The sequence below is a fragment of the Tamandua tetradactyla genome, chromosome 17 (genome assembly GCF_023851605.1).
Source record: "Tamandua tetradactyla isolate mTamTet1 chromosome 17, mTamTet1.pri, whole genome shotgun sequence".
NCBI lineage: Eukaryota > Metazoa > Chordata > Mammalia > Pilosa > Myrmecophagidae > Tamandua > Tamandua tetradactyla.
The window spans coordinates 54079688-54105739 of NC_135343.1; the positions used below are offsets into that span (position 1 = coordinate 54079688).

Below are 26052 nucleotides of genomic sequence, written 5' to 3' on the forward strand. Positions count from 1 at the left end.
GTTTTCTTTTCTTTTTGTTACTATTTGCATGGAATATTATTTTTCCATCCTTTCACTTTCATCCTACATATGTCTTTGAATTCAAGCTGTGTCTCTTGTAGCCAACACATAGATCATGTTTCTTGACCATTCTGCCAATCTCTGACTTTTGACAGGAAATTTTAATCCATTTACATTTAAAGTCACTACTGATAATGCAAAACTTTCTTCTACCATTTTGCTTTTTGGTCTGTGTAAGTCTTGCACATTTTTTTTTCCTTCAATTCTTCCATTAATACCTACTTACATATTTATTTGAATTTCTGTATTGTCTCATATTCCTTCTCATTTCTGTTGGATATATTTTCCTGTTATCATGAGGTTAAATTTTAACTTACTAAATATAAAACAATCATATTTGACTTGATATCTATAGCACACACATGCACTGTTACTATACTCCTTATTCCCCACTTTCTTTGTACTTGCTATAGATTATATCTTTGCACATTGTATCTACAAACCATAGATTTATCATTACATTTTATGCATTTGTGTTTCAGTACCTGTAGGAAGTAAAAAGTGGAGTTGATTCCCCAAAAATACAACACAATAGAACTGGCATTTATAATCACCCATATGTTTACCTTTACCAGAGGTCTATAGTCTTTTGATCTACTGATCAATGCCATTTCCTTTCAGTTTTAAGGCCTCCCTTTACCACTGCTTATAGGGCAGGTCTAGCAGTGATATAAAATCCTTAGCTTTTGTTTATCTGGGAATGTCTTAATCTCCCCCTTTGTTTGAAACAAATCTCACTGGATGTAAAACTCTTGGTTGGCAATTGTTTTCTTTCAGTACTTTAAGCATTTCAACCACAACCTTCTTGCCTCCATGATTTCCAAATGAGAAATTGGCACTTTATTTAATTGGGACTTCCATTTACATGACATGTTGCTTTTCCCTTGCAGCTTTCAGAATTCTCCCCTTATCCTTTGCATTTGAAGGTTTAACCAGTATGTGACAGGGTGGATTTTTCCTTAAGTTTATTGTATTTGGTGTTCTCTTGGTTTCTTGGGTGTGCATATTCATGTCTTTTGCTAGGTTTGGAAAGTTTCCAGTCATTATTTCTTTAGAATATTCCCTATAACCTTTTTTTCTCTTCCTTCTCCTGCTGGGATTCCCACAATACATATATTGGCATGCTTGATGGTATTCCAGTGGTCTCTTAGGCTATTTTCGCTTTTTTATAGTTCTTTCTTTCTGCTTTTCAGTCTGACTCATTTTAATTCTCTTGTGTTTGAGTTCATTGATCTTTCTTTTGCCAGCTCCAATCTGCTATTGAAAACTTCCTGGTAATGTTTCATTTTACTTATTGTCGTCTTCAACTCTGAAGTAGTTCTGTTTGGTTCCTTTTCAAAATTTCTGCGTTGTTATTGATGATCTCATATTGTTCATTTGTTGTGTTTCTGATATTCTTTAGTTCCTTTTCTGTATTTTCCTTCATTTCCTTGAGCATATTAAAGATCGTTTTTTTATAAAAGTCTTTGTTCATTATGTCCATAATCTGTTCTTTTTGTTGGTGTTTTCTGGATTTTTATCCTCTTCTTTGGGAAGGGACATAATTTCCTGTTTCTTTGTCTTGCCATCTTTTCTTATCACTGTACATTTTAATATTTTAAAATGCTAATTCTGGAATTTATTCCCTCAGATATCTGTTTCTTGAGTTTGTAACCAGCTGGTGATAAGACAGAGATTTTCTTGAGTGCCAGGAACTGACAATACCAAGCATACAGAAACATTTCACCATCTTTGCAAATTAGCTGTGTATTGATTTATGTTTTCTGTTAAAATTCAGCCCTTCTTTCAGGAAGGTCAGCCTAAGGAGAATGCAAAGTGTGGGGTCCTCCCTTTCTTTGCTGGTCTTGTATCTTGTCCTGGGCTTCTTCTTGCTAGTGGCCTTGGAAGTTCCCCTGTTTATCAGAGTTTGAATGCTTCCAAGGAAACAGTCCTTCTCCCTCTCCCAGGTATTCAGCTGTTGGTCTTGATGCAGGTAAGCCTTTGCTCCAGTTCATCTACCTCAATTGTTTCTTCTACTGCTTTCACTGTCTCAAGCTACTTTTGCCTAGAGGACAAATTCTGGGAGAAGGGAAAAGCTGGTAAAATAGTTTCCCAAGTCAGTCTTTCCCAGTGAGAATAAGGCCAGAGACCCACAAAAGGTAGGCCTGCTCCAAACTGCCCTGAGGAGTGGATGAAGGAGGGGCCAGTAAGGGCACCAGGATCTTCGTCCATGGCTCCCCAAAGCTGTTCTTTCTTGATGCGACCACTGCCCAGAAAATGCAACCCTTCAGCTGTCCTCTGCACATTTCAAGAAGCATACTGTCTTTAAGTTTCCTCTGCTGCCTTTGTCTGGGGTGGGTTGGAACAACTACCACCCCTCACAACCAGACCCCCAGATATATGAAATTAGCTTATCAAAAGCATCGATCATCAATTGGCCTGAGACCACCTAACACCACATCCCAGATCTTGGAGAGTAAATATGTATGTGTCTTTCTGACACCAGCAAGCTACATCAGAGACCAGACCCCACTGCTGCCTTCCTTGAGAGTGGGGGCTGGGGATAGTAACTGCTGTGCAGAGAAATAAATGTACTGGTATTTGCAGTAATTTACCAACCTCTTTGTCTTGCTTTTCACTGGATGTTCTACAGTGCTCTTTTGGACTCTGGAACCTTGAAAGAGTTGCTTCAGATGGTCCTGCCTGTTTAATAATTGCTCAGGTGAAGGAACTGATCCCAGAAGTGTCCTACTCTGCCATTTTCCCACAATTGCCAGGACCCCAAGAAAACTGTTTCCTAGGGAAGAAGGGACATTTGTAGCAATGTCAAAGGGGGGCTTTTTAGCCTATACATGCATGCCTCAAACAAGATGTTCAGAAAGGCTCAGAGAGGCCCCTATGCCTTGGCCTGGAGCTATTCTCATACAACCCATTGTATGACTAAGCCCTGAAAGACTGAGAAAAGTATTTTCTTTCATCCTCCTTCTCCTCCTCTTCCTCCTCTTTTTCTTTTTCTTTGTTGATTTCTGGAGTGGGAAGCTAATGCATAAAGGGTGTAGAGTTTCTGTTTGGGCATATGGGGAGTTGAGATTTGATGTGCTAACCTGCCACTTAACAGTTGTCTAAGCTAATGAATTTCTTTGAGCTTCAGTTTCTTCCCCTATACAGTGAGACTATTAATAACTCCTTCTTAGTGTATATATAATAAAAAATTTTATGAAATAATGCAAGCAAAACACTTAAGGTAGTGCCCCAAGTATAGTAAATATTCAATTTACAAGTTCTATTATCAGGATAATGGGTCTCAAACTTTTGTAGTGTGTAGACCATGCTTAAACTTAGTAGCTTGAAATAAACTTAGTAGCTTAAAATAAAAATAATGTACTAGCCCATGATTCCCTGGGCTGTCAACTTGGGCTGGGCATAGCTAACAGAGTTCTTCTGATGGTCTTATTGGGACTGGTAGTTGAAGGTCTCACTCAGGTGACTGGAAGTTGACTGTCTACAGGCTGTGCACTGGGACATGTACTCTCATCACCCATCAGGACAAACTGTTCTCAGGAGCAGCAAAAGGACATAGCCACCTTTGCAAACTCTTTCTAAGTCTCCATTTGTGTAATATTTGCTATTGTCCCATCGGTGAAAGAAAGTCGTACAGACAAGCCCAGAGTTGCTGTGGGACAGCAACACCAAAGGGTGTGGATTCAGAGAGGGAAAGAATGTGTGGCCAGTCTTGCAATCTACCATGGTTGCCCAGGACTAAAGTCATCTTTCTAAAAAAAAAAGTATTTTAAAGGCACTGGCTGAGAATGGATTTGGTAACTAGATTTGTGTTTGACTCCTGGCACTGTAATCACTCTTTACTTCATTGTGTGTGTGTAAGAGAAAGGAAGAGAGTCAGAATGAGAGAGTGAAAGAGAAAGAGAGAGAGAATGAGATGGCTATGAGAGAAAAGGAGGGAGAAGGGAAGTTGAGAGGCTACTAGGGTGGCCCAATTTTAGAAAAGATGAACTGAGTCAAGCAGCCTTGGTAACCTCATGCCCCACTAGAAGAAATGACCTGAGGAGGGGTTCCAGCTCAGGCTTGCCCACCTCCACAGTATACAACGTGCTGGTGATATAATGGAGACTTGGCTTTCTACCATTTGTCTCTTCATGTTGCACACCTGTGCTGAATGCAGTTTCTGGTACTGCTGCTTTATATTTTTTTAATTTTTTTAACATTTTTATTGTATAATTAATATATATGCAAAGCAAGGAAAGAAAAAAGCAGTAGTTTTCAAACCACTCTTCAACAAGTAGTTACAGGACAGATCCCAGATTTTGTCATGGGCTACCATACCATCATCTCAGGTTTTTCCTTCTAGCTGCTCCAGAACATTGGAGGCTAGAAGGAATATTTTCTTTTAATCACAATCCAGTTTTTTTTTTTCCTTTTTTGTGAAAAATAACATATGTAAAAAAGTAATACATTTCCAGACACAGCCCAACAATTAGTTGTAGAACAGATTTCAGAGTTTGGCATAGGTTACAATTCTACAATCTTAGGCTTTTACTCCTAACTGCTCTAAGATACTGGAGACTAAAAGAAATATCAATACAATGATTCAGCAATCATACTCATTTGTTAAACCCTACCTTCTCTGCATAACTCCACCATCGCCTTTGATCTTTCTCCCATTCTTTAGGAGTATTTGACTTATCTGGTTCAGGGACACATCTAGAGGTTGTAGGTTCCTGGAAAGTTAGCCTAGTGCGTAGAATCTTTGTAAAATCTTATATATTGCCCTAGGGGTTCTTTAGGATTAGCTGGAATGGTTTTGGTTGGGGTTTGGCAAGTTATGATAGGTAGCAATGTCTAACTGAAGTTTGCATAAGAGTGACTTCCAGAGTAGCCTCTCTACTCTATTTGAACTTACTCAGCCACTGATACCTTATCGCTATACTTCTTTTCCCTCTTTTGGTCAGGATGGCATTGTTGATCCCATGGTGCCCGGGTCAGGCTCATCCCTGGGAATCATCTCCCATGTCGCCAAGTAGACTTTCACCCTTGGATGTGATATCTCACCTAGGGAGGAGGGCAATGATTTCACTTGCAGACTGGGGCTTAGAGAGCATGAGACCGTATCTGAGCAACAAAAGAAGTCCTCCAGAAGTAACTCTAGGTATATGTATACGTAGTCTAAGCTTCTCCGCTACATACATAAGCATCATAAGAACCAGCCTCAATATCGAGGGCTTGGCCTATTGATTTGGATGTCCCTAATGTTTGACACAGTATCAAGAATTTCCCCTGGTACTGCTCCTTTTTTGCACCGTGACCCATTGACAAACCCTCTCACCTAACTGGGCTTTGCCTTTCCTGTGTGTATAATAATGGCATTGGACTGAGTGATTTAGAATTTTGAGGGTATCTTCCATGTGCTACTGTATAATTTTGCAATGTTGTACTCTTTCTTTTTTCCCTTTTAACACTTATCCATCTTTTATCCTGACTTTTCAGCTTCTAGCTTGTGCTTTAAGTGAAATGGAATACTATTTTAAAAAAAAAATTGGATCAGCAGGGCTGATTTCTGTAGACAACGGGCTTTTCATTGTCTCTTGCATTCTGTCACATTGGGAGTCTTATACATTTCCTTGCCCATGTGAGATACAATGGTCAGTGCACAGAGATTTCTTTCTCAAGACCTGACCTCCTAGGAGATTTGCATGGTGAAAATGGGAGATTGTCTTCTCCTAAGGTAGGGAACAGCATTCCCTTTCTACTTGTATCTATGTTATAATGGAGATTTGTTAGATTTGGAATAGAAAGAATGATATTAAGTATGGGATGTTGGGAAATAACTTACTCTGACCGAGCCTCAGTTTTCTCATTGGTTCAACAACACATACCTAACAGTGTTGCTATGAAGAATAAATGGCATAAGGTTCTATAGATGTTGAGGCCCAGTCCTGTCTCCTTATATGACTTCAAACAATATTTGCTTTCCTTTCCTTCCATTACCTATTTGCTGAACTGATCAAATACTGCTGGCTATAGCAATTTGTAACTCGAAAATACAAAACTAATAAAGGATAATTTTACTGGCATCTGCCCATGCTCCAGAACTCAGGCTGTACCCAAAGGTTCTCATCGATCTTAGGTCCTAGCTCTTTAGAAGCAACACTGGGGATGGAACCTAGTCTTTTGTCTCCAATCAGGAGCTCTGTCCCTTACTACCTTCTGCTCACCTGACCACTCAGTGTCCTGGGGAGGTTAACATATCTGAAAGGAGTGACAGGGGTGCTATACCTAGTAATTTATGCCCTGGATCCTTAAGCAATTCAACAAAAGCATAGGTAATAACCCTTGATTTTAGACCCTTATAGAACCATATATTTAGATCAGATCTTCAATCCAATGCCACTTGGCAAAATGCCTAGCCTTTGGCATTTATATAATTTGTGCTGACCTCCTGCTTTTCTTTACATTTTCATTTCTTAAAACAGAGAGCAAATTTGGATTTGCAGGATATTCCCATATATCTCTGAAAGGCACTTGGTGAACACAAAGTGTTGTTTATTTACTTGGGTAAGTTGATTTTCCCCTGGGAAAGGTTTCTTTTTGAAATGCTGCATGGAAACACCATCACTTCTCTCTGCCTTCTCAAGAGAGCCATAAAATTCTATTGGCTATTAGCTGAAATGCTGCCTCTTGGCTCCATTGATCCGAGGGGATTTGGGATCCCCAGGGTGACCAGAGATCAATTATACACCAGTTATATTCAGAAATATTCCTGGGTACTTACTCGCGATCTGCCTTGTGAAGGCAGTGCATTGTCAAGGCTCAAGCTTGATAATGAGCTTATTGGAAATGCAAAGACTCAGACCATCCAGCATGTGGGATATGAGACTAAGTGATTCAGTTCTGGAGGTGAAGTCATTGGAGCTCATAAAAAGGGCAGTTTCTGAATCATGCCTATGTGCCTCCACATTAATCTTTAGATACATGAAAGATGAAAAAGTGATGGAAATGAACATCTCACAAATGAATTTAATTTGCAGTATGCAAGGTAGCTTTAAACGGGAAGAACATGAGAGTAAGGGCTTTAGTCACTGCAGTGGGGCATTAGCTGGTTTTAAGGAGTTATTTTCTAAGGAATGTGCATTAGTGTTTGGGATATAAAGAATCAAAGGCCATATAATGAGGTGCACTTGATGTGCAAAACATGCACACTAAGGGAGTAACCTCATATGTGCAATCTCAGAGGTGAAACTTGTAAGTGTTTGAGCATCATTTGATAGCCTAGAGAAGAATCTAGTTTGTGGATACTTCCCATCATTTCAATGGGAAGATGTCTCATTAGTTGTAATGGATAATGGCAAAGTTTGAAAGCCTCAACTGCAGCTGGGGGCAGTAGGAAAGAGTGCCCTGTGCCCTCCTAGAACTGGAATGGCATCTAGCCATATAGGGATAAGACATTTCTCCAGCCAGTGTATAGCTGAACATTCAGTGAGAAGGAAGAATAGAAGAAGAGAAGGGAAGAGAAGGGAAGGGGAACAGTAGAGTAAGGAAGAGAGGGGAAGGGAGCAGAGGAAGAAGGTAGAGGGAAAGGAAAAGGGAAACAGGCAGTAATAATTATCAGATGGTTAATTCCAGGCATCATGCCAGGTATTTACACACACATTATCTCAGTTTCTTTGGCCATGACCGTGGTACAATTAGTTTGAGTGCAATAATCCCATTCATGGCAATATAAGCAGAAGGGATCCTGGCTTCCTGCTTCACCAGTAGTTACAGTGAGGGGCACCATAAATTCAGTGAGACTACATGTCATAATAAAGACTTCTATTTTTAAAAAAGGTGAGGATTTAGCAATTGAGTGAAAGTACAAGTTAATTTATAGGGGGATTAATTAAGAAGGCCTAACCTCTAGATGGTACAACACTGCCAGGTATCACTCTACTCTGATGTAGAAATATTGCCACTTTCCTCAGGGCACCCAACCTCAAAGTGGGTAGTATGGGACAAGGTTGGCAATTACAGAGATATTGGGAATTGTTTTTGTCTCTTAGCCCTACCCAGAGGAATTCCTTCAGCCCCTCCTTTCTCATGACTGAGCCTGCACAGTACAGAAATGGTGGCCATTCCTTTCTCCTCTGTGATACCTGATGGCTCTGACTACCTCTTCATCGGTTGGCCCTTCCCATTGTCATGAAATCATTCAATCATCCTTTTCATCGCCACTGATCTTCAATCACGTTCTTTTCTTCTTCTCAAATAATTGTTCAAAATCCTCAAAAAGGTGTGGGTGGATTCAGCTCTTTCCCCCGAGAGAAATTCTTTTCTCTGGCTCCCAAATTGTATGACTTTATGACCTTATGCTTTTAGCTTTTTAAACTGCCTGGACTCTACCCCACTCCTCTTAGAATTTGGTTGTATTGGTTAACACGCTTGTAGTTGTAGGTAATAGATTCAATCACTTTCAAGTGGCTTGAATATTAAGTATTCAAGCTACATATCTTTTTTCTTTTTTTTTTTCATTTCTGAGAAAAAAATGTTATTGAGACGTTCCCCAGCTGGCATCCATCCCACTGGTTAGAAATGGATCTCCTGACTATGACTGGCTTTAAAGAAGCTGAAGAGACGTGTGATATCTTTCTCCTTTATCATGGAGGCAGATTGCTGCTGTGGACAAAGAAGATGGGAAATAACTCTCAAATAAGTTTCCAGCAGCATCAAACACACAGTTTCTTCTCTTGCTACAGTTACCATTCTCACAATTGGTCAAAGGGCACTGAGGAGGTGGTCCAGTGTCCCACTCAAAAGTATCCATCCCTGATGACAGTCATCTAGTCCCTCAAGATAGAGCCCAGAAGCCTTGGCACACATATGTCAGAGCAATCTCTCTTTTCTTCCAGGGCAATCCTGGAGAAGTTGAAGGTCACTTTTGCTTCTTGTCTTTGTACAGGAGTGGTAGTGTGGGAACCCCGCCATCAGCCCCAATAAGTCCCTTTACTTTGTCCCATAGGGCCCACTGGATACTCATGCAAATAGATCACATGCAGATAAGCCAGGGCTACCCATGGGAATGCATATCCCTCAGGGATCTTCATCATTCATTCCAAGTCTGATATGGAATTAAATGGTCTCCTCATGGATGAGCCTTCAAACACAAATCTATGAAGCATCTCGGTAACATTTCAGCCCACCACTGTTTCCATGTTTTATACAGACATGTCTTGTATGATAAAAGTCAATATAATGAAAAAAAGCACAATGTAGTGGTTATGAATATTACTTCACAACAGAGTAAAAATATTTGTTTTATTTATGTATTTATTTATTTACTCAAATTTTCATATCATCTACCTGAAGCTCTCTCTCTCACATGGGAAATTTATTATTATTCACTATTAGACTTCTTTTACCAGCCCAAAGTACCTTGGTTGTGCAGTGATTCTGGAGACAATAGTTGGGTGCTCTGCTTTTTAGGACACAGTGGCCACCACTCACCTGCTCGTTATCTGAACTCCCATGACAAAGTTGCTGCTTCAATCCATGCTTGGACTCTGTAGCCTTTTCTATCATGTATCATCCTTAGGAACCCCTCAAAGCTATTCCCCTGTGGGTTGCTCCCACCTCCACAGAGCCCTGAAGGTCGCAAACATGTTCCCCTTCCAATCTCAGAAGACAATCTCTGTTCTGGATGTTCTTGCAACCCCTTTCAAGTTCTTCCTTATAGTTTTCATCTTATGACATGATTCTGCAAAATCTTCCCTTAGGAATCTTTGGACTTTGGACTCTCTTATTCTTCTAATTGTAAGAGAAAGGGTAGGGGAAGGACCTGCTGTTTAGATGTATTCTCACTAACTCATCCTGTCGTAGATAGGATGTATTTCTTATTGAAATGGATGTAAGCTAGACTGTGACTGTCCTGCTGTTAAGTACCTACTCAGAACAAATCACATCATCAGAGGTTGGCTGAGCACCTTGCCAGTGACCTCAGCTGATACTTTACTATCACTGTCCACTTGTGCCATACCTCTAGTGGATTCTTCTCCTAGAAGACTGTTTCCTTCCATTCCTCCTGGCAAATGCCATCTACCTATCTAACCCAGTATGTAATCTGCCTTCTTTATCAATTTCTTTTCAACCTCTCAGCTATCCCCTGAATTGAGATCTCTTTTCCCTTAGTCTGTATCCTTAGAAGGCTCTATTCACCTCTATTACACATTCTTCTTTGGGTTGTCATTATAGGTATAAGCATTGTTTCTGTCCTTTTGGCCTGCAGACCCTTTGAGAGCAGGGTTGTGTTTTGCATTCTATGTTTTACCTGTAGTGTCTAAAAACTAACTGAATTGAACTGATGCAAGTAAATTGCCCCCTGACCTTGAATAATTTATAATTTAATAGGACACAAAACACAAAAGTATAGCACATAAGTAAATTAACAATGTTGACCATGAAAAGATGTCTCTGGATAGTGCAGAATGGTGAACCTGGGGGCTAAGGACAGCAAATATTCTAACCCCTACTGGTGGTGAGAAGGATGACCATGGTGATCTGGAGGCACCAGGAAAGGGTTCAAAGATGATTGCAGAACTGGAACCGGATGTGGTATCGTGGTGAAAATCTAAATGAGGGTGAAGAGAAATGGGGACTGAGGAGACTCATGGCCATCAGGAAGAATACAGGAATGACTTCAGCATTGGTGGTTTGCATTAGACAGACCAGGAAGACCCTCTAACGATGCCTTATGTTTCCGTTTCCATCAGATTTTACAATGTATAAAGTGCTGTCACTTGCAGTATCACATTTTATGTGACTCCACCCAGTGGTCTCCATAGACTGAATTCTACTCTGTGCACATGGCATTGTGAAGGAGAGCCATTGTGTCCACTGTTAAAAGGGACTGCAGCAGCAATACATATGTTTGGAATCAAAGTGATGATGATGGTGATGATGACAATGATGTTACTGGTGAGAGTAATAATAATTATTGAACACTTATTTTGTGCCTGACTTATGAAATATTTTCATACATTAATGCTCATCCCGACACCTTCAAGGTAGATATTTTAAATGATCTCTAGACTGATAGATTGTCCCAAATCACACAGCTGGTATGTGGTGGACCTAGGACACGTATCTGTGTCTGTTTTGCTCCAAAGCCCATTATTTTTCATTCCTTAGAGCCCTAAAGCTGAGGACAAAAGCAGATAAGAAGATGGGGGCACACATTTTTTCTCATAATATATGCTCAACTCACACCTCTGCCTAGGGTATAAATGTAATCTACTTACTGGCTCTAGCTTCAGTGCAATAGAAGGACATTGCATTTATTTAGAGCTTTGTCTCATTTGAGAACACAGATATGTGGACTTAGTCAATTATTTTCCTAGTTAATGACTTAATTACCTTCTCAAGATTAGATCTTGACATTGATATCAAACCACAACCCCCTGGCAAGGCTGTGTATGTTGGAAACCCAAGAGCCCCCTTCCAGGGCCTTCACTCAACACTGCCCGGGGACCTCCACGGGCCATGACCAGGGAGAAATGCATTTATCTAAAGGTGAAGCAAATATGGAGGCCCTGCGGCCTCCTTAGCCCAAGGATTGAAAACTTCTTAGTGATCACCACAAATTTATATTTGCTGTTAGAAAATTGCTTTGGGAAATGATGTGGATCAGAGAAGTAAATTTTCTGTCAAAATAAACTTTAGGAGTGAGCAAAGCAGAGTTTAGGGGGGAAAAAAAGATCCTAGTGTCTTTTATCTCATTTTTATTAACATTCTTTAATATTTACCATAGTTGTACTTTGTGAGCCAAACTGTCAGTGGAAGCACTCAACTACAAAGAAGACACAGGAATTTCTCTGGAGAGGATACCTTGAGTCTCATTTTACAAACAGGAGCTGTTGATAACAGATGTGCTTCAAAGAGTTGGCAGTTGTTAAAAGCATTAAGGTGAAAAATAAAACCCCTAACACACCACACAAATACTGAGACTCCGTGGCCTCTCCACTGGCCCTGCCTTTTCAGTGTGTTCCAGAAATTGCTGTTATGCAGTCTGCACAGACGGTGGAGTGCTTGGACTGAGAAGGGAGGGGAAGAAGCTTGGCAGGGCACCAACTCAGAGCTTGATTCTTCTTTTCTTTTTCCCAAAGAGTAGGGCCTGGTAGAAAATAAAAACAAAAACAGACCCTTTCTTTCTTTCGCATCTGCTTTCACCTCAGTTCTTTTGGTGGGTGGCCCTGGATAAACTGGTGGAGTCCAGCAGGCTGCTTGTGGCTGAATATGTTGCCGGATTTTGCTGCAGTTCAGGGCTGCTTGCTGCAGGGTCTAAGTATGCTGTGTCTTGCAGGTCGACAGATAGTGGGACCCCAGCAGTACCTTGCATATGAAGGCTCAGAAAAGCAGTATATGCATTCGATGGCAGTGACATGACCCAATAAGTGATCATACTTGAACCAAGGTGGACCTCTGCTCCCATCCTCTTCCAGCAGTCTCCATTTTTAATTCTCAGGAGATTGAGAAGGTATAGGTTACTGGGGAGAGCTGTGCTGAGAGAAAGGAGGCTGAGGACAGAACCTGTTGACAGAACTGGAGAGAATCATTATATTAAAACAAAACAAAACAAAGGCAAGCACCTGAGTCAGGTCTTGGAGTAGCTGCTATGATAGTTTCTGAGTGAGAGGATTTTTATAACTTCCTTACTAAGTTTTCTAGCTGACTTCAACTGACTGGTGGAGTGCTGTCTCTCCTTCATCCCACTTACTGCAGTTGCTAATCTGTATCCCATTTCTCTCCTCTACGGAGGGAAAAAAAAATGTAATTGCTGTAGGGAATTGAATCATGTCCCCCACAAAAGGCAGTTCAGGTCCCAACCCCTAGTTCTCTGGGGTGAGCCCATTTGTAAGTAGGAGCATTGAAGATATTATCACTTGAGGTGTGCCCAAACTGAATGAGAGTGGGTCTTAATTCAAAATGCTGAAGTCCTTATGAGCAAAAGAAATTGTTCATGGAGGGAGAGCAGCCAGAAGCTAGAAGTCAACAAAACCCAGAAGAGAAAGAAGATGCAGCCACATGCATTGCCATATGATGGGAAAGCCAAGGGACCCTCAAGGATATGGACCTCAAGAGGGAGCAAGCCTTCTGGTCCCTGAAACCATGAGCCAATTAATTCCTGTTAAGGCAACACATAATATGGTATTTGTTTTAGCAACTGGAAACCTAAAACAATGAACAATTTAGTGTTCTCTTTAAATTAACCTCTTATAGTCATTTCTCAGAACGTGCTTCTAGAAATCACTTGCTCCTAACACCTTTTGCTTTATGGCAGTCTGTTTATATAAACACATCATAAGACTCTGTGTTGGTGTCAGCACAGGAAGGTACTAATGATGCTTGGGAACTTACTTTTGTCCAACACTACACAGATCCCATGTGCCTAGCCTGAAACTCTTTCTAAGAACTGCAAGGCAGCCATCTGTATGCCCATATTAGAGGTGTGGACACCGAGGTTCATGGAGCTGAGGTGATGACCTGCTCAAGGCTTGTTTCAGACTCTCTGGGAGATCTTGGGGAGAAAGTCAAGGGGAAGGAGCATCATCCCTTCAAGTGGCTAAGTGCCTCATTGCCTACATATTCAACCTACAAAGGAGTTATTGGGGACTGAATTTAGAGCAGGAGTTTCCATCCCCACAGAGGAGGGTTTGAAGCTGGTGGATCTCCAAAGTCATACTGTGTGGGAGGCCACCCAAGCTGCTCCTCACCACCACCCTCTGCTCACCTTAAATCTTCCCATAGAACCTTACCGCTTCTCAAGTTCTGTCACTTGCATTATCTATTTGATCCTTACCAGGGATTCTTTTCTGAATTTTATAGACAAGGGAACTGAGGTCCAGAGAGGTGGTGATTTATAGAATCCACAATCTGCAGAACCAGGGCCGATAGGTTTTTCTAACACATCATGAAGCCTCCAAGTAAAGACAAATCAGGGAGGTGCTGAGAGTAAGAGAGGCTGATAAGACCAGGTTCCCTGAATGGAAGTGTGGTTGCCTAAGTCATCTCTGAATCTTGGCCTCCAGTATTGAAATGTGCAGACCTTCTTAGACCTGCTCAGCCTCAGTCAGTGGCCTACCTCGATGCTGTAACTCTTTGCTGTTCTCTTTTCTCATGTTAATCACTGCCTAGCTCAGTGTTTTTCTACCTTTTTGTATTATTGCCCACTAAGGAGTCTCGTTAGATGATTTTTTTTTTCTAATCACTCCCTCACCTTGAAATTTTAACACTATAAATATATTGTATATTTGTTATGTAAGTTATGTATGTTATGTACAAATATGTATGTGTGTGTGTTTTACACAGAGAACAAGATTTTTTTCACCCTGCCAGAACCAGTTTTTGCCTCATTAGGGGCAATATCACCCCTGTTGAGAATGTACTCTCCTAGTTTGAAAACTATTAATTGAGTTAAAAGAGAGAAAGAAGGAGGAGGAAGAGGAGGAGGGGAGGAAGAGAAAGAGGAAAAGATAGACAGGGAAGAGGGAGGAAGAAAGAAAATTAAAATAAGCAAAGACACAAATAAAGCACTAAAATGAAAGTGGTTCTCAATTTCCCAGCAGCTGCAACTTTCCCTGGAAGTTCAGACTCTCATATTGTGATGTCACCTTGTCTGGAGCTGGGGCACAGCATGACCGTCCAGCACATGTTTCCATCATTCTGCTAGTGAGTTACAGGGAACTGGCTATGGCTGGGAACAGACTTCTTTCAGTTTCAGATAGACTGTTCCCTTTGCCCAGAGTCTCTGTGGGGTGGGATATGTTCTCTAAGGAGATTGGGCCCTCCCTTAGGGGAAGTTAGGTGAATTCACCACCTTGCCATTGATGAGCCACAAGAAAGGAGAAATTTTGGAAATCACTCTTACTTTCGCCCTCTCATTAATCCCACATCCTGCCTACCAAATCAGAGAACTAGAAGGAAAGCCAGAAGTCACAACTACAGATGAAGGAAGGGATGGAACTGGCTTGCCCAAGGGAATGAAGAAAACCATCGCAAAGCTAGACCCTTGATTCTGCCTCTTGGTTCAGGGGCTCCCCTCCCAGAAGCTCAGTCCTCGGTCTTCTGTTACATTTGTTTGAGCAGCATCAATCTATGGTTGTTAGTAAACAGAGAAAAAAAAAATCAGCTTTAAATAAACACCAGCAAATCTATTACAGCTGAAGATGTATGCTTAGTGTCCCAGGGGTTGCCTGATTTAATATTGTAGATATTAAATAAGAGTTTGGGACTTGGAAAACAATTGCAACCATGTAGTAGCTTTCCACCTTCAGGTCTTGACTACTGATAACAAACAGCTCACATTTTGCTGTGTCAAGAAAGACCCACGTGGACGACACCTCCTTGAGCTGGGCCCCAGCGTTCAGTTTGAAGGAAAACCACAGCGATGGCTCCAAGCCTGCATATGTTCACAGAGCTGTGTGTACACGCACAGGTGTATTCCTATAGTGTGGAGCATTCCCCAGAGCTGCCTGACACAGGAGTAGAGCTGGCCAGTTAAGAACCGGAGCAAAGAGAAACAGCAATAAGTAGAAGGGCTAAGGCCGAGGCCAGTTGGGAGGTGATGAAGAAACCAGGTGGGCCCTTTGTTCCTTCAGCCTCCATGCTCTACTTCCTTAGCCCTCTCCATTCAGGCCCAGTGCTTTCAGGAAGGCAGGTTGTTTGGGGATCATCCCAGCACAAAGGAAAATAGGGGTAGCATGGCTTTGAAATACGATAGTTCTAATTTTGTCCTGGCTAGGCCCCTGCTGGCTGAGTGACCTTGTTCTGTTTTTTATTTAAAAACAAAAATAAAATGAAATAAAATAAAAACATATCAAGCACCTACCATGTGCCAGGCACTGCTCTCAGCACTTTGTAAAGAATAACTCAATTACCAATAATAATTTTTTTTTCTTTTGTATACTGTATGGTGGGGGTCACATTTCATTCTTTTTCCCTGTGAGTATCCCATTATTGCAGCACCACTGGTTGTTTTTTTTTGGGGGGGGGGAGAGATGCAGGGGCCAGGATTTTTAATTTTTTTTTTTGGCCATACATGGTCAGAAATCAAGCCTGTGTCTCCTTCATTGAAGGTGAGCATTCTACTGTGCACCCAAATTATCAATAATAACTTTTAATTCTCCAAGCAACCTTTGACTTGAGGATCAGGATGGCTAAGTAATGCTAAAGTCACTCGGCCAGAACTAAAACCCAAGAGTCAGTGCTGGAAGCACTGGTTATGCTAAGTGACCTTGGGTAAGTCCCTAAACCTCCCTAAACCACGTTTCACTGATCTGTAAAAGGAAGACATTCATACCTCTCTGGACAAAAAGAAATGAAGGAAGGTTTGTTTGGGGGTTAAATGAGAAGATAGTAAGCCTTTAGCAACTTGCCAGCCACGCAGCAAGTAAATATATGGTGAAGTGCCTTTCATAAGCTGAGCAGGGAGAACTGGGCAGCTTCTTCTGCACACGTGCATGCTGAGGCTGGTAGACCTCTACTGGGAACACATGCCCTCCTGCTAATGTCCCATCTTCACAGGTGTTATCACTTTGCAAGCTATTTTTTTCTATTATTCACCCAACAAATATTTACTTAATCCTTGAAGAAGAAATGCAATACTACTTTGATTGAATGATCTTGGGAGTACAATTAGGATTAAAAGTCCACAACTGAGTGGTATGTTAGCTTTTATTTGCATTTCCACTACAATAGTCACTCCTCTTTTCTCCCTATAGTGTGTTCCCCCTACAGTATGTTCATGCTTTACTTTGTGTACCGTTTTGAGTTTTGAAGGAGTGTGCAAAAAAGGATCAATAGGAGAGATGCAGATAAAAATGGCCTGGACAACAAGCAAAAGGAGTGAGGCTGCATGATAAGGAGAATCTTATTTTTAGAATTAAGAAAAAAAAAAAAAACACAGACTCAGTTGCAGGGAAATATAGATTTCATCACAAATGCAATCACTGTTGGGCAGAGACAGTGCGACAAAATCACAGAGTGTGTGGTTGTTTTGCAGCTGAGGGATAAATGACAGGATTGCCTCAGCCAGCTGAAGACAGATTGTTGCATTGTTCCATTAATTGTGTGTAACTTGGCTTTTCCAGACCTTTCTGTGTCAGACTAATTCAGCTCTCGCTTGCCTCTGAGCCTTCTCACTTTTATCCAGGCTGCCTGCAATATTTCTGAGAATGAGGTCCTGGCTACACATGGTTCGCAGGATTTCTTAATTGAAGATAAATATGCTGATGGAGGATACCTACTAATATTTGATTGTTAAAGATGATGTTGGGTTTAAGAAGATAAAATACACTGTAAGATTTTATCTTTATCCTGACTTTATTTTAGACCCTGGACACTGTTGCTGGATCTGGAATTATATAAGAATAATTATCTGTGTTGCTTCATTTGAGGGAAACAAGGAACACCCAAATATATGTTTCAGGCTTGAAATTCAAGCATTAGAGCTACTTCTTTAGCTTATTTACCCCAAAGTTCCTTATTCAACCTGCAAATATCTTTGGGTAGAATTATCAACACCCATTCATCAATCTTCTACTAGGATTTGTTTTTCAGATTCTTTGAAAACTTGATGGCAGTGGGCAGAATGGAAGGGGAACATTTTGGTGCAGAGGATTTGATATCTATTTAGGTGTATAAAAGGTACTGCGAAGGCATCCAGCTCCTGTGGTAAAGAAAAGAGTGTCAAGCCTGGAAGTGGGGCACAGAAGGGGCAGTTGGGGAATGAAAGGGGCAGTGGAGGGTTAGAGATGACAAATCCACCCTCCAGTTGGAGAAGGAAAAAGTATAGGAAAGGGTGTTTAGTCTGTGTCCTCCAAGACTCAACCTGGAAGAGTTACTGGTTTTCGTATTTTGAACAAGACTAGCCCTGCCTCATAACGTCAGAGAAGGAAAATCAGAGAAGGCACAGGAAGTGATGAGGTGAGGAGAAGGACACAATTTAGAGGAGGCACTTCTGGGTTCCAGGCCCAGCTATACAAGTTGCTTTTGGGCATTTTACTTAACCTCTTCAGATCTGAGTCTTCCTGTTTTGAAAATGAGACAAGTTTGTGTCTGCCTTGTGAGATTGTTGGGAAAATTAAAACAAATGAAATGGTGAATGCAAACCACTTTGCAAACTGTATGCTCTGAAACAAACAATGCACACAGCTAGGCTTATGTCTTTGTCACAACACCAACCCCACCAGCTGGGATGAAGTTGGTTACTCCTCAGGGAACACTGACCCCGCCCTTCCTGGTCACCAGCCCACCAGGTGCCACCAGGCACAGGCTGTGATTCTTGTGACCCTGAAGCTCAGTGGTTCTCAGCCTGGGCTGAACTTTGAAATCACATGGGAAACTTTTAGAACTCTCCATTCCAAGACCAAACCCAGATCAATTAGATCAGGTTTCTTGGGGTGGGACCCAGACATCAGTATATATTGAAGCTCCCAAGTCATTCCAATGGGACACCCGAGTTGAGAAGCACTTTCCCAGCTAAGTAAAAAAGAAAGAACTCAGATGGAATATTACTTTTTCCCCTCATAAACAGAACAAAAAATAAATAAATAAATAAGGGCTTTCCAACCTTACATGGAGAAGAAGGAAACAGCCAACTTGGTAGTTCAGAAAGAAGTGGCTAAAAAAAAAGATTAAGGAATCCATGTACCTTAAGACACAAATCTTGAAACTTCTTCCCTCCTCACTCTCACTCTTTTATTTTTCTCTCTTTTTTTCCTTTCACACCTCCCCTTTCCCAATCTTCTCCTTTCCCTCCCTCCCTTCCACCTCCTTCCCCCTCATATTTTACTAAAGGGCTTTCAACTCCTTATAGCTGTTATGGCCCCTTACCTGCAATAGGATTAGAGATTTTAGGAGTCCTGAGGAATATTTTTCTCTCTTTCCACCCCCAGAAGCATTCTTCAGCTTTTCTCATTGGTCCTGCTTCATAGCACATCCCTGTGTCTCACATGTGGGTGAGTGTGATTATGTGAGTGTATCCTCTCTAGGATTTCCTTTCATCTCTTCCTGTACATTCTAAAAAATCATTCTTACCACCCACACATGCTGAGTTTTGTCATCTCTGTTTTCCAGCATCCCTACCTGCCTCTCTGAAGACCCTGTCTCCTGTGATATTTTATCTTTATCTACCTTATCTCATTCATATGCAGGTGCGCCTTGATGAATCAGAATGTCTGGGGAATGGGAGTTCGAGGGAATTTTAATTTTCTGGTTAAGTGACACGAGCTAGAAATCCACTTTTGTTTCACGCCTTATTGTTGGGTAAAAATTATAAAATAGAAGCACAGAACTAGAAAGCTTCTTAGAGAATATCCAGATGAATACTCCTAAATGATTACCAGATGACCACAAGGCAGGTGATAGCAGCAGTAGACTAGAGAACAAGTCTCCTGATATCTAAACACTATTTCTTCTGGGATGGCGAACTCAGAGAGCTAGGTTGACCTGGTCTGCGTAAGCATTTTGACTAAGCAAGACTAGTCAAACTTGAACTGTATTCTCTTAAGTGAAGTCTCTATTCCTCTCATAGTGTCACATGTCCATGAACTTCTCAAACCTATATTGCTGCATGGCCTCCGAAGCGTTTCAGATTGTGGTGCCTGTATCTCTAGCCATCCTCTTTCTATGGTCTAAGAATACTTCCCTGATGAATATATCCATACTATTCACCAGACTGAGCACATCGATTTAAGGAATGGAGACTTGGCCCAGGCTTGTTTGAAGAAGAAAAAAGCACAGGCAGGTGGGCTGAAATTTGTTCAGACTCCAGAACAGCTCCTGGAAGGAACATCGAGTTTCTTGTTTTCCTTCTTGGTAATTAAGTCTCCACTGTTAACTTGATTTATTATCTTTTTTCTTCCCGTTTTCTAAATGAGGTATCACTAAAGAAAATAATGGGTCAATTGAGGGTTCTGACTAGTGCTGTCCCAGTTCATTTAAGTTTTGCCATATGTTCTTTGAGAAGCATGTGCTAATGACAGGTCCTTTTGTTGATGGGCAAGCAACCTCATGATTTTAATATGAGCTTCCAGTTCCTTGGTTAAAAGGGAATAGATTTAAGGGTACATGGGCAGTACAGTGGTAGAATGCTTGCCTATCATGTGGAAGACCCCGGTTCGATTCCTGGGCCATGCACCACCACCACCATCCCAAAAAAGGAACAGATGCAGATAAATCAAAACCCAGTTCATCAGAAATGTCTCTCCATGTAAAGTTGGAGCATAGCATGATAGTTCACATAGTCTCATTACTTTTCACCATGCAACAGGGCTCCTCACCTCCGTACTCTTGACATTTTGTGTCAAATAACTCTTTGGGTAGGGGGTGTCCTGTGCATTGTAGGATGTTTAGCAGTATCCATTGTCTTTACCCACTAGATGCCAGTGGTAAGGCTTCTGTTTTAGTTTGCTAGCTGCCAGAATATGATATACCAGAAACAGAACAGTTTTTAAAGGGGGAAATTTATTACGGTGCAAGTCCATAGTTCTAAGGCTATGAAAATGTCTCAACGAAGCAATACTATAGAAGTGTCCAATCTAAGACATCCAGGGAAAGATACCATGGTTCAAGAAGGCTGATCATATTCAGTGTTTCTCTTTCAAGTGGAAAGGCACATGGCAAACATGGTGGCATCTACTAGATTTCTCTCTAGGCTTCTTGGTTCATGAAGCTCCCCCTGGGACATTTTCCTTCTGCATCTCCAAAGGTCTCTGGCTACACAGGCTCTGTAGCTCTTAGCAAAACAGTTCCCTCTTTAAAGTGTTCCAGTAAGCAGCCCCACCTTCAATGGATGGGGACACACCTCCATGGAAATTATCTAATCAAAAGTTACCACCCACAATTAGGTGGGTCACATATCCATGGGAACAATTCAAAAGCTCCCAGCCAGCAATATTGGATGAGGATTAAAAGACATGGCTTTTCTGGGGTCCACCACAGATTCACACTGGCACAGCTTCCCTCCAGACAGGACAATCAAAAATGAATCCAGAGTGGGCTATGGTGGCTCAGCAGGCAGAGTTCTTGCCTGCCATGCCAGAGACCCAAGTTCGATTCCCAGTGCCCACCCATGCGAAAAAAAAAAAAAAAAAGATGAATCCAGACACTACCAAATATCCACTCTTTGACAAATTTGTCCCTGGTTGTGAACCACTGCCAAAGAGACGTAGTCCACTTAATCACCACATTTATCCAAACATGGATAAATCCCCAACACTAACATATGGATACCCATACCTTACCCTCTTTGAGAACAAAATCCTCTGGTAAGAGGTCAGACTGGATGATCCCTGGACATCTCTGCTCCAGGAGACCCATGAGAGGCCTCCTCTGTTTGCAGAGACCTGAATTACCCAATGAACAGGGACTGGAGCAAATGAAGTTGTGGCTGGAATTGTGAAATTGAGTACTGCACCCATGATCATTCAACAACAATGCCAGGAACATGCATCCTGTGCCCAATCTAGTCCTCAGGTTGCTGGGTAAAGAAGTGATAAGGGCAGCCATACAAGGAGAGAAGAAAGAAGGTAGAGTGAAAAGGCCAACACATGAATCCCAATGCTCCTACTTACTAGCTGGGTGGCTTTGCATAAAGCACTTGACCTCTCTGAACCTCGCATTCCTCATCTCAATATAAGGTTCTCACAGAATGAGATCTAGGTAAAGGCATCCATACAAAATAGGCACTCAGTAAATTTTATATTCCTCCACTGCATTTTCATTTCAGATGAAATCTCAAAGATGTAAAAGCTGTTGGCTTTGGCCAAAAAACTAGAAGCCTTCAAAATCCATGTCCTACTGAGAAAGGCCAGGAGATGGCACCCAGGCAGGAGTAAGAATTTTGTCTCTGGATCCCTGGAAAAAAAATTATAGTAAAACTTTTTTTTTTTTTAATGAAGAAATATGGGTTTCCTAACCTTGAGGTGGAACATGCGCTCAAAGGAATCCATTGCCATTTGCTGGCTCCCCTCACAAGACGGTGGGCACACACTCTCCCATGTCATGAGGAACCCGGGATATACCCTAGCCTGCAAAGCATCTACTGACTTATTCACTGTTGCCTGAAAATATACTCGGCTGTGTCAGTCATGCATTCCTTAATTGTGAATGATGTTTCTCAGATCCTTTCTTGAGAAAACGTTTGATCATGGAAAAGGAAGAAAGTATGAGGGGAATTAATACTGGAGGGCACTTCTGTAATGTATTTGTACATGTGTGTGCCTAGGTGTGTGTGTGTGTGTGTGTGTAGAGAGAGAGTTATATATGTGTGTGTCTGTTTGTAAGTCTATACCTGAACTACTGTTAAAATGTCTTTGGGGAGCCTGTTTAATGGATCCATTTCAGCAAATTCTTTGTTATTTGCCACTCCATTAATGGCAAATGCAAATCAACATAAGGTCCTTCTAGAGGAGATAACTGATGCTTATTCTGGCTACACTAACACATTATGTCTCCCGTTGTCCAAAACAGATAAGTTTCGGGAGACATAATGTGTCAGTGTAGAATCAAATTCTCCTTAAGAGTGGTTTCCGGTGCCTTCCATTTTACCAGAATATGTTTGCCACCAGTGCCTCTTCATATATGTCCATACCTGATAACAGAATAAGTGGTAAGTTTGCTGGCAAGTTGATTATTACAAACCAGAAGCACAGGCAGCCTCTAATCCTTGCAGTGATCTGTGTGCAGTTGCTTAGGAAACTTGAGAGGAATAACAAGTGGCGTTTGCCCTTCTAATTACCTACACATACTCATAAACGTATTGTTGATGCTAAGTCATACCAAATGTCTGCCTTCCTATAAGGCAGCAAAGAAAAGTGAGCACTCTTAGAGTTTGAGGAGCTTGGGAGAAAACTGAAACAAAACAAAACAGGCTTCAAACAATGTTTCCTCCTACTGAAATAGCCTTTTCTTTATGACAGCAGTGTTGCAGTCTTGGAGGTTGGGGGCAAATTGTCTGGAACACAGGGGCTGTGGGGTCTCTGAGTGCAGGCCAAAGCATGAGTTTCATTTAACCTGCTCCATCTAGCACACCCTAAAAACGACTGCACTAACACTGATGTGAAGGTGTCATTTGTCATTTGAAGATTTTTTTTTCTATATAAATATTCGAAATACTTCAAGACCATTGCTGAACCCGAATCGGCTGGGAAGGTACTGCAATCGGAGGGTTAATCCATCACCCTGCCCAGGAAGAGACAAAAGCTGTGGCCTCAAGTTCTTTCCTGATAGCACAGGATAATGAGATTAGCAGCACCCTCTGTGGGGAGAACAGCAATAACAAAAAATGGCACTACACCTTTAAAAATTAGATTCCCTTTTAAATGCTCAGTGGTTTGCTTAGAGGGGCCAGAGGAAATTTCTTGAAGCTTAAAGATTAATTCATTTGAGAAAGAAAAAATTTCAAGTGTCACAAACCCTTAGTTAAAACCACCACGTTCCCTTATTTTTGCCTTCTCCCTCTTGCTGTCATTCTCCAAGTCAAGAGGCATAAGAGCATGAAATGATGTAAGCTAAATTCCCCTGGTTGTGTAGAAATCATATTTGCTTGCCTATACGGGCATCCAACGCAGAAGCAGACAAACATAAAGTAAGAGCCCAGCTTTCTATGGACATCATTTGTTCTCAAGGTGTCGGATTGCAGACTCTTCATTCCCAGCATCTTTCATCAGACTTACATGGACCTGTCTCTTCTAGGTGTGCGCTGTTCAGCTGAATGGTATAGGGGATGGGGGTGGGGGCAGCTTAAAACAAAGCATGATTATCCACTCTCTCATTTTCTCATGGCCACATTTTAGAAGTGAAAGAAAGAAAAAGTTTTTGGGGATAGGAGATCAACTCTATACTTTCCAATACTTATATTTCGGGGGGTGGGGGAGAGCTGTGATTTTGATGTTTGCCAGAAAGGCTTTGCTTCTGGAAGCTTTCCCTCTAAGCACACCAGCAAAGCCCTTAACACATCGAGTCAAAGCTGCAGTTGGCTTGCAGTGGCCTTCCTATGAGGAGGTTAAATTAAGGGAGTCTAAGGAGCCCTCCTTCAATCACCCAGTTTGGGGATTTTTCCATAAAAGGCATGTTGTCTTCTAGAGGATTCTTTAGTGAAGTTTAATTATAGACGTAAGGCACAGCCCTAAGAGAACTTTGTTCATGCTACTCCCTGCCCTGAGTGGTACACCATTTAAAACAGCAACCCGAAATGGTCATACTTAGTTTAAATCCAAAAACTCTTCCTCGAAGTTATCAAACAAAGCACCCGTCTTCTAGAATATTAACATTCTGAATGGTGGGTGTCATTTTGCCACGCTTTAATTACAGACAAAGCAGGATGAAGGAAGAATGAGCTGGTGTGTGTGTCCTAGGCTGGACATCTTTAAAACATTCGCAAAATATTTATCTTGAAAGAGCCACTTGCAAACAATCTTTTAAGGCATACTGGTCTCTCCACAGGTAGAAGTGAAACCTAGCACCAATCTTTAGCTTAGGTAAGCCTCCTGCTGATGCAGTTTTGCATTTGAAAAAGTTGATTTTGTCATTTTAGGTTGGTAGACTGGAGGTATTTGCAATGCAGGGAGGGTGGTGTTTTTGTTTTTTCTCACCCCCTCCATCCCTCTGCCTGCTATTTGGGCTAGTCCCTTATAAAAAAAAAAAAAGTAAAAAAGTAAAAAAGTCCAGTCTCCAGTATCATTTAGGGGTGAGCACCTGAGTTTGAGAAAGACTTTTGGATATGGACAGCATTGCTTCACTAATCACCAGCTGCCATCCATGACAGTTTATTTCAATCCTGTATTTGCTCAATTATTGGATGGCAAAAGATTCCCACCCCATTCAACATATACACTACACCTGCCACTTTCCCTTCACCCACATTCACCAACAGCTGTACTACCACCACCTCCACATCCTTTAGGCTAGTTCAATAAATCACTTAACTATCAATGATGGGTGTGGAAACCTATAGGGGAAGGAGGGGTAATCATTGATCCTGATATGGGACAAAGTGAAAACAAATAAACAAACTAAATATGGGGAAAGCAAGTCTTACACGAAAGGTCAGTCTCGGATATGACAGCTATTCTGTCCTGGGTTAACATGCCCACTGGTCTTTATTATCCCCACCTCACTACTATGCAAACACAGGATCAAATGATCCGCCTCCACCCCACCCCCACAGGTCCCTTCTGGATTTTGTCTGTCCCCTGTCCCTTGCTACAAGTCATTACCCCAGAGGGAGTTCTCCTGAGATTGGGTTTTCTTCCCCATAATAAGTAGGAGTATGCTCTCACCGCTCAGAACCCCAGCTTGCTGCAGTCTTAGCAATGTGTTCCAGAAGCCCAGTGCTTCCAGCACTGAACATTTGGATTCTGCTTTATTCCCCCAGCCAGATCTACAAAGCAGGAGCTAAGCGACTCTAACACACACAGGAGGGGCTACGAGAAAAGGGCACCAGAGCTACTAAGTTTGGTGAATCAGAGGCATAGGAGAATTATGAGCAAGTGGCATTGGAGTGAGATTTTGAATTGATTTGAAAGACAGTTACATTAAGTGCAAAAATGTTTCTTGTTCACAGGGCAAACTGTCAGGCACTGCCTTTTAAAAGCCATTTGCAATGACCTCCACCTTAAAAGCTGAGCAGTGCTGCCTAGTCCCCAGTCCACCTTTCACTTGCTTTGAAGTGGTTAGATTGCCCTGCCCCCACTCCCTAAAAATAATATACAAGGTCTTGCCATTTTTTTTAAGTCCTTACTCTTATGGGTTAAACGAACCTGAATCATGAAGCTGATGAGTTTGCTTTGCCCTTTTTAAAATTTCAAATTGAATCTGACTACTTTAGTGCTGGATTTTCCCTCTGGCCATCGGATCCCCCAAGGAAGGACATTTTTAACTGTTGCTTCTCTTTTAACACAGGAAACACAATTCATTTAGGTTACACCAGTCTGTAAAAACTGTAAATGCTATTTTATTTTAAACATT

At 41.5% G+C, this 26052-nt stretch overlaps 1 protein-coding gene across 12 annotated transcripts in view; it reads left to right on the forward strand.

Annotated features, from left to right (window-relative positions):
- The window catches only part of CTNNA2 (catenin alpha 2), a 1185776-nt gene that overhangs the window by 804874 nt on the left and 354850 nt on the right, over window positions 1-26052 (forward strand). The gene's annotated exons all lie outside the window — the stretch shown is intronic.